The 15,308-nt window shown below is 42.6% G+C and overlaps 1 protein-coding gene and 1 pseudogene across 2 annotated transcripts in view; one reads left to right on the top strand and one right to left on the bottom strand.

Moving 5' to 3' along the window:
* LOC126425068 (retinol-binding protein pinta-like) overlaps positions 1 to 15,308 on the top strand; it is a 271,017-nt gene that overhangs the window by 88,997 nt on the left and 166,712 nt on the right. The window lies entirely within an intron of this gene.
* LOC126425574 (5S ribosomal RNA) lies at positions 4,989 to 5,106 on the bottom strand (annotated as a pseudogene).

Below are 15,308 nucleotides of genomic sequence, written 5' to 3'. Positions count from 1 at the left end.
AGAAATCGCCCAGATCAGACAGCATACGTACTTCGGCACCCGCTCGCTGACCTTCACGATCTTAGAATTCCGTACAGTAGCGAAGTAGCGACAAAGGTGGAACACTGACGCGCTGTGTAGGCGGCAGCTGCATCACGCAGAGGGCACAGTTGCCACATAAATCATACTAGCCATAGATGTCTGCTCGGCAGTAATCGTTTCTTTGTGGTTCTGCTTCTACAGAATGACTCAGTGACGAGAGCGTGCGATTACAGTCACGGGCGAGCGGCTTCCTCTCGCAGGCTGAAGGCGGGAGAGTACTCGGGGAGGTCGCACGCGTCATACTGAACAGTGAGGACTGTCATGGAAAAATCAGTAACGTTTTGGTTCCCTCCAATTACAAAAACTCCAGAAAGATCCGACTATGAAGATTTTAAGAATGACAAATCGACTGGTGAAAGCGTCTTCATTTCGCTCCGACGATAAGAAGCTGCTTTGTAAAACAGAAGCATATCCACATAGACTTTATGGCTTACCCAAAGTTCATAAACCTGGGATTCCGTTGAGGCCAATTGTCAGCGCTATAGGCGGACCAACACACGAGTTAGCTAGACACCTTGCCTCAATGCTGCAGCCTTATGTTGGTAGGACGGACAGTCATATTAAAAATTCAGCTCATTTCATTGACAAGTTAAAGGAAATGAGCGTGGGCCCGGATGATATCCTCGTCAGTTTTGACGTTGTGTCGTTATTTACCATGATTCCGGTAAACGAAGCTATCTTATGCATAGCGGATATTTTTCCTACCGATATTGTGGCATTATCCCAACACTGCCTCACCACAACGTACTTTCAGTATAATAATAACTTTTATGAACAGATTGACGGGGTGGCTATGGGCAGCCCTCTCAGTCCTGCTGTGGCTAACATATTTATGGAGACTTTTGAACAACGGGCGTTGCAGACTGCCAGTAAGAGACCAGCCAGATGGTATCGCTATGTCGATGACACGTTCGTAGTATGGACACACGGAGCAGAGGAGTTGGATTCCTTCCTGACACATTTAAACAGCATTAATCCGAAAATCCAATTCACTACGGAGACGGAAAAGAATGGGCAATTGAGCTTCCTGGATGTGTCTGTGATTAAACGACGGGACGGAATGTTGGGCCATAAGGTGCATAGAAAGCCCACACATACTGATCGTTATCTATGATGTGTTGGCAAATGTGCCAACACCTTGTAGATAGAGGAGGCCGAAATGCACGCTATCTAACGCAGACGGGCGTGAATTCTGGAACAGGATAAGTAGTGAATTCTAATAAGAAAAGTATGCAGCTCCTCGAATACTTAACTTTTAATTATCCTTGTTGGTTTACAACGTTCTTGATGAGACATTTCATACGATAACTATCAAACTATGTAAGGCTAATGGCGCCTTGCTAGGTCGTAGCCATGCACTTAGCTGAAGGCTATTCTAACTATCTGCTCGGCTAATGAGCGATGCTTCGTCAGTGTAGTTGCTAGCAATGTCGTCCGTACAACTGGGGCGAGTGCTCGTCAGTATCTCGAGACCTGCCTTGTGGTGGCGCTCGGTCTGCGATCACACAGTGGCGACACGCGGGTCCGACATGTACTAAATGGACTGCGGCCGATTTAAGCTACCACCTAGCAAGTGTGGTGTCTGGCGGTGACACCACAATCTACACAAAGAATCAAACCACCACCCTAGACAAAAAAGAGGTGTAATGAAAACTTTGGTAGACAGGGCGTACAAACTTTGTGAACCTATTTATTTAAAAGATGAGATTGAACATCTACGGTCAACGTTCGTGAAGAATGGCTATTCTAGGAAGGATATAGATCGAGCACTTCGCTCTAGGCAGAGAATCAGGAGTAACGACGAAGAACAGTCATCCAAGGGCAAAGTTTTTCTTCCGTTCATTAGTAAGTTCATAGACCGCAGTGGGAAAGTTTTAGGCAAGTATGGGGTGGAAACTATTTTCAGACCCACCAGAAAAATAAAAGAATTTTTAAGGTCGGCAAAAGATGCACGAGACCCTTTGGCTACACCGGGGGTATATAAAATTCCTTGTAGTTTACATCGGTACCACAAAGAGAAGTGTGAACACCCGTCTTGTTGAACATAAGAGGAATTGCCGCCGTAGCGGAACATGTTTACCAGGAAGGTGATCATGAAATAAAATTCAGCGAGACGAGCGTCATATCAAACACCTCGCATTATTATGCACACTTGTATAGAGAGGCTATCGAGATTGATAAACATCGTAATAATTTTAACAGGAAAGACGAAGGTGTTAAAATGGATAAAATTTGGGTGTCAGCGTTGCACCGCAAGCGTGACGATCGATTGCTTTCAATCGAGAATGTTGGCATTACCAGAGACAATCTCATAGCCGACGCCACGTGATCGACTGTGGCGCCCTCTGTACTGCCTATATAATCAGCGCTTCGTCGAGTTCTCTTCGCAGTTCGCCGCTTTACCTTCGAGGATGTCTCCCGCAGTCGGAGACGAAACGTCAGGAGAGAGTTTTATACTTCGACCACGGCCTATCAGCCCGGAAGTTTTAAGTGAAGATACCAAAGGTATTCTATAGGATTCAGGTCAGGAGTCTGTGCAGGCCAGTCCATTACAGGCATGTTATTGTCGTGTAACCACTCCGCCGCAGACCGTGCACTATCAACATCTACTGGATCGTGTTGAAAGATGCGGTCCCAATCCTCGAATTGCTCTTCAACAGCGGGAAGCAAGAAGGTGCTTAAAAAACCAATGTAGGCCTGTGCTGTGATACTGCCACGCAAAACAACAAGGGATGCAAGCCTATGAAAAACACGACCACACCATAACACCACCGCCTCCGAATTTTAGTGTTGGCACTACACATGCTGGCAGATGACGTTCACCGGGCATTCGCCATACGCACACCCTGCTATCGGATCGCCACATTGTGTACCTGTATTCACCACTCCACACAACATTTTTCCACTGTTGAATCGTCCAATGTTCGCGCTCCTTAAAACAAGCGTGACTTATGAGCAGCCGCTCGACCATGAAATCCAAGTTTTCTCACTTCCCGCCTAACTCTCATAGTACTTGCAGTGGATCCTGATGCAGTTTGGAATTCCAGTGTGGTAGTCTGGATAGATGTCTGCCTATTACACATCACGACCCTCTTCAAATGTCGGCGGTCTCTGTCAGTCAACAGACGAGGTCGGCCTGTACGCTTATGTGGTGTACGTGTCCCTTCATGTTTCCACTTCATTATCACTTCGGAAACACTGGACCTAGGGATGTTTAGGAGTGTGAAAATGTCGCTGACAGACGTATGACACAAGTGACACCCAATCACCTGACCACATTCGAAGTCCGTGAGTTCCGCGGAGCGCCCCATTCTGCTCTCTCACGATGTCTAATGACTACTGAGGTCGCTGATATGGAGTACCTGGCAGTAGGTGGCAGCACAATGCACCTAATATGAAAAACGTATGTTTTTGGGGGCGTCCAGATACTTTTGATCACATAGTACGACGACGCGATGTGTGGTAATGTCCTTGTTTCCGTGCTTCTAGCTATTGAATGACATAGGCTGATCTGGAAAAATGTAATTTATTAATTCGAAATACCTCAGACTTCAAGAAGAAAAAAAAATAATTTCAATTCCAAAGAAAGCTGGTGCCGAGAGGTGTGGATATGATTGAACTGTGAGTTTAATAAGGCATAATTGCAAAATACTGACACGAATTCTGTGCATAAGGATGGAAAAACTGGTAGAGGCCGACATCAGGGAAGATCAGTTTGGATTACGGAAAAAATGTGGCCACACACGAGGCAATACTGACATTGCGACTTATCTTAGAACATAGTTGAAGGAAAGGCGAATCTATGTTTATAGCATCTGTAGACTTCCAGTGCGGACTGGAATACTGTCTTTGAAACTCTGAAAGTAGCACGAGTAAAATACAGGCAGCGAAAGGCTATTTACATCTTGTACAGCAACCAGACGGCAGTTATAAGAGTCGAAGGGCATCAAAAGGAAGTAATAATTGAGAAGGGAATGAGACAGGGTTATAGCTTATCCCCAGTCTTATTCAATCTGAAAATTGTGCAAGCGATGAAGGAAACCAAAGCACAGTTTGGAGAAGGAATTACTGTTCAAGGAGAAGAAATAAAAGATTTACTGTTAGAGACAGTAAAAGACTTGGAAGATCCGTTGAACGAAATGGACAGTGTCTTGAAAGGTAGATACCAGATGAACATCAACAAAAGCAAAACAAGAATAATGAAATGTAGTCGAATTAAACCAGATGAAGCAGAAGTAATGAGATGAGGAAACGAGGCACTTAACGTCGTAGATGAGTTTTGCTATCGGAGCAGTAAAATGACTGATGATAGTCGAAGTAGAGAGGATATATAGACTGGCAATGGCAGGAAAAGAGTTTCTGAAGACGAGAAATATGTTAACATCGAATATAGATTTAAGTGTTAGGAGGTCTTTTCTAGAAGTATTTGTATGGAGTGCAACCATATATAGTAGTGAAAGATGGACGATAAACAATGTAGACAACAATAGAAGCTTTTGAAATGTTGGGCTACAGAAGAACGCTGAAGATTAGATGGGTAGATCACGTATCTAAAGAGAAAGTATTGAACGGGACTGGGGAGAAAAGAAATTTATGGCACAACCGGATTATTAGAAGTGTTAGACTGATAGGGCAAATTCTGAGACATCAAGGTATCACCAACTTAGTACTGGAAGGCAGTGTGGCGAGTAAAAATCACAGAAGGAGACACTCCGTCTTCAGGCCACGAGCGGCCTACCGGGACCATCCGACCGCCGTGTCATCCTCAGAGGAGGATGCTGGTAGGAGGGGCGTGGGGTCAGCACACCGCTCTCCCGGACGTAAGGTGGTATTCTTGACCGAAGCCGCTACTACTCGGTCGAGTAGCTCCTCAGTTGACGTCACGAGGCTGAGGGCACCCCGAAAAATGGCAACAGCGCATGGCGGCCTGGATGGTCACCCATCCAAGTGCCGACCACGACCTACAGCGCTTACCTTCGGTGATCTCACGGGAACCGGTGGATCCACCGCAGCAAGGCCGTTGCCACAGAGGGAGACCAAGAGATGAATTCAGTAAGAAGATTCAGAAGGACGTAAGTTGCTGTAGTCATTCGAAGAGTAGCATCGAGAGCTGCATCAAACTAGTCTTCGGACTGAAAACCACAAGAACAACAACATTACGATAATCAAAGAGAAATGATCATTGAAAGTACAATTGACATTGGATTGATTTTAAACCTGAATAAGAAAAGGAATAAAGAATAAAAAGGGTAATACTTGGGTCGCCACCAACGAGATATCGCAGAAAGACTTGGCAGAAATTTAACCACTGTACATGAGTAGTGACAGCGGTGATCACGAGGAAGTACGTTCGCAAAAAGACCGGGTCCCGAACAGCCACGCGGCATCGTACTGCATCTGCAGCAGCAATTTGAGCAGCAGCTGGTAACACAGTGACACAACGAATTGTTACAAATCGGTTATTCAAGGACACCTCCGTGCTAGGCTCCCTGTAGCCTGCATTCTACTGACCCCAAACAAACTCCATTTGCGACTTCCGTGGCGTCAAGCGAGAGCTCACTGGAGGGCGGGATAGAGGTCTGTTACGTTTTCTGATGAAAGCTGGTTCTGTCTCGGTGCCAGTGTATTGGTTAGAAAGAGATCAGTTGAGGACCTTCATCCAACCTGTCTGTGTGCTTGACAGTCTGGATAGTGTGTCTGTGGTGCGATTTCGTATGACAGCAGGGACACCCTCGTGGTTACCCCACGCACACTGAATGCAATGTTGTGCGTCAGTGAGGGGATTAGACTTGTTGTGCTGCCATTCATGAACAGCATTCTAGGAGTGTTTTTCAACAGGATAACGCTCGTCCACATAGCGCTGTTGGCACCCAACATGCTCTGCAGAGTGTCGTGATGTTGCCTTGGTCTGCTCAATCACCAGATCTGTCTCCAATCCAGCACACATGGGACATCATCGGACGACAACTCCAGCGCGTCCCATAACAATCTTCGTTGATCCATTACGGATCGTGGGACCACGGCCGGCATGAACTTCTTGATGCAATAATTTACCAACAGCCGTATGTATCGCAGAGATTTATTTTATGAACTTCTATGTGCTACCAGTTTCGGCATTATATTGATGCCATTTTCAGGCCCCACTCGTCATAGTCGTAAAATCACTATACACGGAAGGAGCCATATAACTAGATCCGTGACACAGTCTGTGTCGCTTGGCCACCAAGAGCTGAAATGATTCACGGATCTAGTTATATGGCTCCTTCCGTGTATAGCGATTTTACGACTGTGACGAGTGGGGCCTGAAAATGGCATCAATACAATGCCGAAACTGGTAGCACATAGAAGTTCATAAAATAAAATAAATTTCTACAATACATACGGCTTTTGGTAAATTATTGCATCAAGAAGATGTTCCATAACAAGTGTTAACCGTCCTTATAGTGACCAAGTGCAATAGGCGTGGAACTCTATCCACCAAATTGACATGCGGCACCTGCACAATGAAATGCTTGCGATTCTGCATGCTTACATTCAAACTTCTGGTGGTTACACCAGTCATAAATGTTCCAGTATTTCATATTTGCGATGGCTTCTCTCGCGTTTACATTAGCCTGTCATCTTGCAATGTTAATCACTTAAATGTGTTACCTAAACAAATGTATTACAAAAATTACATTACTCTACATTAATTATTTTTTGTATGTAAATTGAAGGTGAAGTGGGAAGAAAGGAAAGGAATCGGAAGGGAGGATTGATGTCACCTGCACCGGGACTTTATGTTGGAATCAGCGGCGACGAGTGAAAACATGTGCCAGACCGGGATTCGATCAGGGGATGTTCTGCTTATTAGGCAGATGTGCTAACAAATGCGTGACCAAAAGAACAGACACCACGCATTCGTATATAATTATTTTTTGGTGTTGCGATTTTTTCCGTCTGTGTAATAACTTTCGCTCTCAACAAGTTCGTAAAATCAGGACCATTCCACAGGTTGTGTCAAGTGGAGAGAGCCCTGAAACTTCATTCTCACGCGCTACGGATGTCCCGAGCGCACCAAAACAGATGAGTAAGAAGCAACAGGAAAATTTGGGCTGTGGTCCCCAAGACTGTTTGGAACGATTTTATCGCCTCTACTAGAAACCCACTTCCCAGGTCTACAGAAATACTTCCTGCCTGAGGTAAAGTCCAGCCATAGAGCTTGGTTGCTCGCAGGCTGTACCGCACTCTTTGACCTCTGAGCCGGCTGACCATTGTGAAGTGGTTAGTGTACAAAAAATGGTTCAAATGGTTCTGGGCAGTATGGGACTCAACATCGGAGGTCATCAGTCCCCTAGGGCTTAGAACCACTTAAAGCTAACTAAACTATGAACATCACACACATCCATGCCCGAGGCAGGATTCGAACCTGCGACCGTAGCAGTCGCGCGGTTCCGGACTGAAGCGCCTAGAACCGCTCGGCCACCGCGGCCGGCGGTTAGTGTTGACCACCAGAAAAGGTAATATGAAGGTAATGACCGTAGTAAGTTTGATTGTATATTGAGAAGGAAAAGTAAGGAGTCTTTCATCTAAATCCCCAATGTGTGGTCATCCAAGTTTCTGTATCGAATGAAGTAGAAAATAAAACGAAAATGAATCTGGCCGACAGTCTTGTATAAGATGAGAGATGGCTGACTAATACGAAAATTAATCTAATAACTGCCACGGTACAGTAAATTACCTCAGAAGATCAATCAATAGAATAACTATCAAAAGCTCGACTGTGACTAGGGTGAAGTGGACCAACAATATAAGACTACAAAAAATAAAAATAAACTTTTTGCCTTCTTCTTCTTTTCAAAACCTTTGCTATGTTCGTATGCTATCCAATGATTGTTCTGATTCATCATTCCTCCTCGTAATAAATTTGTAGCTACATAGTTCCAGAAGTGCGTCCGTGCATTACACTGCACACTCAACGAATACCCCCGCTGCACACCGCAGCTATACATTACTAACTGCCAAAGACTCTACCACTCCACAGTGTTGGCATCGCAGAAACAGATACTGTTACCTAACAACTCTTTTGTCTGATCACAGTTCTTCAAGTACATCAGTTGGCTTTACAGATATTAACACAGCCAATAATATCGTCAAAAAATGGCCATCTTACAAGGTGGTGTGCTTTATCACACCTCCTTTATCCCGATTTGTGACAGGCAACATTGGAACACTTAGAACCCAGGTTGCAGGAGTTTGAAGTGGATGTAAGGGTCAACAGAATTGAGAGGGCAATGGTTTGGCAAAGAAAATTTGCAACAAAAAAAAAAAAATGGTTCAAATGGATCTGAGCACTATGGGACTTAACTTCTGAGGGCATCAGACCCCTAGAACTTAGAACTACTTAAACCTAACTAACCTAAGGACATCACACATATCAATGACGAAGGCAGGATTCGAACCTGCGACCATAGTGGTGGCGTGGTTCCAGACTGAAGCGCCTAGAACCGCTCTGCCACACCGGCTGGCAAAATTTGCAACAGGTAATTCATATCTAGAAAAGTGAAACTAAAACACTGCAGAACATTGATAAGACCAGAATTTTTACATATTATTAGAAAAATAATAGGTATAATACAAACTACAGACGCCTGGGAAATGGGAAGTGCCGTGCGGGTTTAGAGAAAATTTAGAAAAAATATTAGAAGCAATAGCTAAAAGGAGGTTAACCTTTTTTGGACTCCTCTACCGACTGGATGAGAACAAGCTAAAAAAACAGACGTTCCTATACTTCTAGAAGAAGGAATCGATAGTATCATCGATTACAGAAATAAGTAGAGAAGTAGAAAGAAACAACATCGAAGAATCGGAAGTAACGGATAGAAACGTTTTTATGAACAATATACTAAGTTTAGTGGGCTTTCAATGTAGAAGAAATAAGAAATCTGGGACAACATGGACAGCAGAAAGGAGAAAACATGGGTAGAGGATGAAGGAGTACTGGAAAAATAGGAAACAACGACAGGGAAAGAAGAAAACCCTGAAATTGGTACGTCATTGTAGTTGGTCAATATGGAAATGAAAACAAAAACACTCAGTACAGCACTGTGGGATGCCTCGTATGGTCACTGTTGCGCTTTGCTGTCTGTTAGTTCCTTTGTCTGTTGCAGTGTGAGTAATGAAGAAATTTCTGTTCTAATGCAGGAACTATCCAAAACTTGGAGAACACAGTTCCATGAGATACTTTGTTTCTGCTACGTACATGTCCTACAATATGTGGTAGAAAGTATTTGTGCAGTGGGTGGACTATGTCAGGAACATGTAACCTACACCACACAGTCTCGCATTAATGCTGGTAACTGAGAAAAAAAGTAATTATTGGTAATTTTCTATAATCAACATTATAGTCTCATAAAACTGCGATAGCAGCAATTATCTTTTAAAAATAATTTAGTAACCTGACTGAAACACAGTCGAACATCTTACAGTTTTTATCCTCCACAAAATTACCCAAGATATGGGAACTAGTGGTCTATATTGTGGTGACTGAAATGAAATGGAAAGCAGGTAAGTTTATGTGGTGAAACGAATCAACAGCAGCAGAAAAAGGTGTAACGGGTGGAGGATTCATCATGAATATAGGAAAAAGTTACTGTGAACATTATGTTGATAATGATCAATTTGTGTTGCATCTAATTACAAATGAAGGAAACAAATTTTTGCTGCCATACATGTTTCGCCTTTATTATTTGGAAAACATCATCATTGGCAAATTTAATAGGTTCTGCTCTACACCCGTTCTTTTGCCGGTTTTAGAGCTGTTCTTCAGCTGATTGCCATTCGAAACGTCATTTGCAGCACTAGGAAATGGAAATTCATTTAGACCGTGATGATGAACTTTGCAGCGTCATTTGGTCACAGTGTAACGATCCCGATGGGAGGGAAAAGAAGTATAGGTTATACGATACTGAGGATAAATTACGATTTTTCAGTAAATTAAACTCAAATTAGTTAAATTTCGGATGGGTGCAATTATGATGCAATGTTTTTCAATGTCATTAATAAATAATATTTCGATCAAAAAGAGATTCAAAAAGCAAGGTACATTTGTTTAAACGGCCTTAACACGAATATTTCATTAGGAACGGTTATGTTTTGCTCACATAGGCTTATTCAATGTGGCAACATATGTGACTAAGAAATTGTTCGTTATAAAATTTGGCCAGGAAAACCTGATTATTCACTACACCTAGTATGAAAGACAAATAAGTTTAATAATACTTTTCTACTGTATACTCACGTAATTTACAGATTTGCACTTTTTAACCCCAATATTATGCAAATGAGAAAGGTCATATTCAATACTTTGTAATCCAGCTATTTCACTTGGTTGACACTTGTAATTGTTTGTAAAATGCACCATTTATGTTTTTAATCAAAACACCAGATCACCAGAATCATTCGTAACCATTTCATGTAAATAATTCATTCAATAACAATTTAATTGACTCTAAAGAAAGAGATAATTTGTTGACCTCTTCGGAACGTTATAAATACGAGCACTGTCAAAGACCGGCAGGCAGTTGGCTCAGTGTAGTTGTGGAAGTCACGTCAGTCAGTGTTTTTAGTGCCGGCTAATTCCATTGTATGTAAACATGTGTGGATCGCAGAACCAGAGAGGTTGAGGCACAAGATGTAACTGTTTTGTCAGAGACGCTATGTAAACTTTACGTGTGTTTTTAAAGAGGAATAAAAGCGTGTGATGACTTTTATAAAACTATTAGATGTCTGCAGCCTTACCTTTTTTAAAAATTCGGACCACTTATAAATATATAATACCCTAGACAACAAAAGTGAAGAGCAATAAACTTTATCTTTGAAACAGTATTATTCAGCGTTGTGACGACAACCCTGCGAACATCTTTGAAATGTTTTTACATTTTATTTACTAACAAAAAACTGAATTTTCATCATATTAAGGCAGGGGGGCCGTTATAACAGTCACAATTGAAAAAATTGTGGAACACCAACAAACCCCGTCTTCTGCTTGGGTTGGTGAACAGTGCGAATCATGTAACATTTACTCGTGTTTAGAGGCAGCGGCCAATCTTTGAACATGGTATCTACGTCTATATCTGCATATTGGGAGCTTGAATTAATCGCCACTGTTGGCGAAGAGAGAGCATTAATAGAGCGCACTTAAATTTTTTTGATAGTTGACACTTTACGCGTTGTAGCTGCTTTCCTCCAATCAGAACGCTCAACGTCACGCTCTATCAGTTCGCCGATGCCAAACTGTCACAACAATTGGTCAGTTCACTTTCAGTTTCTTGTCCGGCTTTCTTTCATGTTGAGTTTAGATCCCTGGCCCTTTTATGTCGTATTTGATCACACATCATTAACACACCAAAAACAACACACACACACACACACACACACACACACACACATACATTTCATACACAGTGCAGACCAAACACTGCTGGATCCTTCCGTGCAAGAAAACGCGATTCAGCATCACGTATACAGTTATCATAATCACAGAGGTCGGATTGGATTAGATAAGTTTCGCACAACACTGCGTGAAATCGAATTTTTTAAGGCTACTATTAATCGTTGCGACTGTGACACCAGTGTCATAAATACAACACTGTTCATGCTATGAAATGGTGTAGCGAAGTAGGTAGCGTATAAACCCTACGTCTAGAAGGTCGTAGGTTCCAATGCCGTCAGAAGAAGATAAGGTTTTTATTTTCCTAAACGTAATCAAAATATTTTGATTATCATTTCTATTCAATTAATTGGTTTAAATGTGATTGTTTTATTTATAATATTTTCCCATATCATTTTCATCACTGCACTGACTTTTTTATTTGCTCTTATTTTCTTCTTCACATTCGTTTTTCATTTGGAATCTCCTAGTGTCGATCACAATCTGCAACCAAGTGCCAAGCAGGTTTGCTCGTCGATTGGTAACGCAGCATCCCGTGTAGCCAGTGTGAGGGCAGTTTAAGGTAACCACCGACAGAGAAAAAGTATAGTTTGCTTTTATCGCTACAACCGAAATTTTTCTGTCTAAGCTCGCTATGCAAAAAAGACATTATGAAATTTTTCTGTCTTAAGTTTGCTCACACAGGTTAGCCCAAAACCCCATGACCATTATTTCAGTTCTGCCGCAGATTGTTGACCGCCGTTTTCTCAGATACTTTGCGCATTACGAGGGTGTGGTTAGGTTAAGACATGAGTTCAAATTTAGGGCTACAATAGGCATAGTCTGGACTTTCATAGAGCGGGCTATGGACAAAAAAATATATATATATTATGAAATTTTTCTGTCTTACGTTTGCTCACACAGGCTAGCCTTAAACGCCATGACCATTATTATAGTTCTGCCGCAGATTGTTGACCGCCGTTTTCTCAGATACTTTGCACATTACGAGGGTGTGGTTAGGTTAGGACATGAGTTCAAATTTAGGGCTACAATAGACATAGTCTGGACTTTCATAGAGTGGGAGGTAAAGTTGGGTTAAGTTTAATATAGAAATAAATATGGTGTGGAGGCTACACAACCAGTTACCTAACACGAGTTGACGAATTCTAATTCTGAGTCGTTGTTACTGTAGTCATAGGATAGTAAGTTTTTCGTTTGGTGGAATGCACAATTTAACATTTCTGTACATTTAAAGTAAGTTACCAATCCTTGCACAACACTGAAATCTTATCGTTATCTTACTGAATATTTGTACAGGTTTTTTTTTATCTCACAGTACGCGGTTACAGGTAACTGCATCATCGGCATAGAATGTGAGGTTACTATCATAGAGTCTGAAGGCTGTTAATATGCGACATGAGCAGCAAGAGTCGCAACACACTCCCCTGCAGCGCACTTGAAGTTACTTCTACGCCTTTCGTTTACTCTTCATCCATGCTTCGTTCTCAGTCGAGGTACAGCTGTCTTTGCTCCGCAAATAAAATTACCTTTGGTAATAAATGTTAGTGTGGAACCGAGAGAAAGGCATTTCTGAATTGGAGAAATACTACATCTACCTCACATCCTTATTTCGCGGCTTTCACGATATCATTTGTGGCAAAAGCACAAGATGTGTTTCGCACGATCTATATTTTAGTAATCAGTGCTAGTTGACCCCGAGGAGATCATTCTGTTCGAGGTACCTGGTTACATTTGAGCGCAGAATATGTTCTAGGATAATACAACAGCCGGCTGGTGTGGCCGTGCGGTCCCAAGCGCTTCAGTCTGGAACCGAGTGACCGCTACGGTCACAGGCTCGAATCCTGCCTCGGGCATGGATGTGTGTGATGTCCTTAGGTTTAAGTATTTCTAAGTTCTAGGCGACTGATGACCTCAGATGTTAAGTCCCATAGTGCTCAGAGCCATTTTTTGTAATACAACAGAGTTATAGCGATGACGTTGGACAGTAGTTTTGTGGATCACTTGTGAACCCTTCTTGTGAACGGATGCGGCCTGTGCTTTTTCCCAGTCGCTGGACACATAGTTTAAGGTATATCATGTTTAAAATGGAAGCTAACACCGATGCAGATTCCGTGCAGAAGCTGATAGGAATCCCATCTGCTCCTGCAACGTTGTTTAATTGTTTAGAAATTTTAGCTGATCATCTGCAAGTGTTTCTCCATCTCCTGATAAGCTTCTGACGGTGTCACCTCGTACTTGACAAATGCTTCGCCTGCTAGCAACCTCACATGGCAGCAGCCTCTATCAGTGAGGTTTCTTGTGCTTCTGTACCGCGAATTGCGGAGGCCCCAGAACACAACCGTGAGGTACGAAAGACGCCACATCTCCTGCTGATTTTCGGGGCAGATAAGTGTCGCTATTCGAGTCCACTCTCTTGCACTAGTTACGCGTCATCTGCACGGGTATGGACTGTTTAGCAGGAGGAGGAAGAGTATAAGGACGGAAGGAAGATTAGAGAGTTAAAGAGGAGGAATAGAGGACGTCCCCCAGACCTTGTGCGTGACCTAGCAAGTCGTTTGCTTTCATTGCTCTCTGACTGTAAGCAATTTCCATCTTAACTCGGCCGTCAAACAGCTGCACTCGTAAAAGACAGCAGCGGTTTAATGGAATGGATCGTAAACCAGACTCGCTCCTTTTATGTTCCACCTACAGACTTCCCACTGTTCGTGGCACTTATCTGCCACCAGACGTCAATGACGATTGTTTCTGTTCGCCAACCAGCCTCCATATTTTGGCGAAAATACATGGTCACAGCCGCGTAAAACGTAGGCCGGGATTAATTGTCAATATCACTGAAATTCTCCGACAGCTGTGTAGCTGTTATTTTATTTTATTTTGACGACAAGCGGTTTCGGCATTGCACTGTGCATTTTTCAGGCCCCATACGTATCTCTCAAAATAAATGTTAATGCCATACAGTGTCATATATCTCTGGGTTTCGTGAATTCAAACCGTTTCTCAACTGCTTCAATCTAGGACTTAGTAGGTACTACTAAATGATTTGTACTAACAGTTTCTCCGAAAACTATTTCGGGAATTTAGTTCAGGAGACCACTCGAAGCGTAGATGGAAGCAAAAACATAATCGATTCATGACATACCATGCTTAACAAATCATCCTGAACGAATGAGGACCCTCATCATGAATACAGGAATTAGTGATCAAAAGGTCGTTGAAGCGAGACCGGAAACTGTAACATCCAAACCCACCAAACGTAGCCGGCCGTGGTGACCGAGCAGTTCTAGGCGCTTCAGTCTGGAACCGCGAGACCGCTACGTTCGCAGGTTCGAATCCTGCCTCGGGCATGGATGCGTGCGATGTCCTTAGGTTAGTTAGGTTTAAGTAGTTCTAAGTTCTAGGGGACTGATGACTTCAGGTGTTAAGTCCCATAGTGCTCAGAGCCATTTGAAACCACCAAACGTAAACGCAAAATATATCTGTTTAAAAAAATATATCAGATAAAAATTTTCCTGTCTTCTTCCTAAGAGATGCACTCCATTCCTTTCCGACCTCACTATGTAATCGTGTACCAGATGTGGCTTACATTCAAAGAAATAGTATCGACGACAGTTTCAGCTTCGTAGCAAATACATTAGTAATAGACGGAAATGATCCCCCATGATACACAAAAAACTCCAGAACACTGTTGTAGAAGCCATGAAAGAAGCACGCCAAATTTAAAAGAGCAGGAAATCACTCAAGATTATTCAAGTTTTATAAATGCTCGAATTTTGCGCGGTTTTCAGTGTGAGAGGTT

The sequence above is a fragment of the Schistocerca serialis genome, chromosome 10, assembly GCF_023864345.2.
Source record: "Schistocerca serialis cubense isolate TAMUIC-IGC-003099 chromosome 10, iqSchSeri2.2, whole genome shotgun sequence".
NCBI lineage: Eukaryota > Metazoa > Arthropoda > Insecta > Orthoptera > Acrididae > Schistocerca > Schistocerca serialis.
Note: the sequence above shows the minus strand (reverse complement) of the source record. Positions and strands in the feature narration are given on the sequence as shown.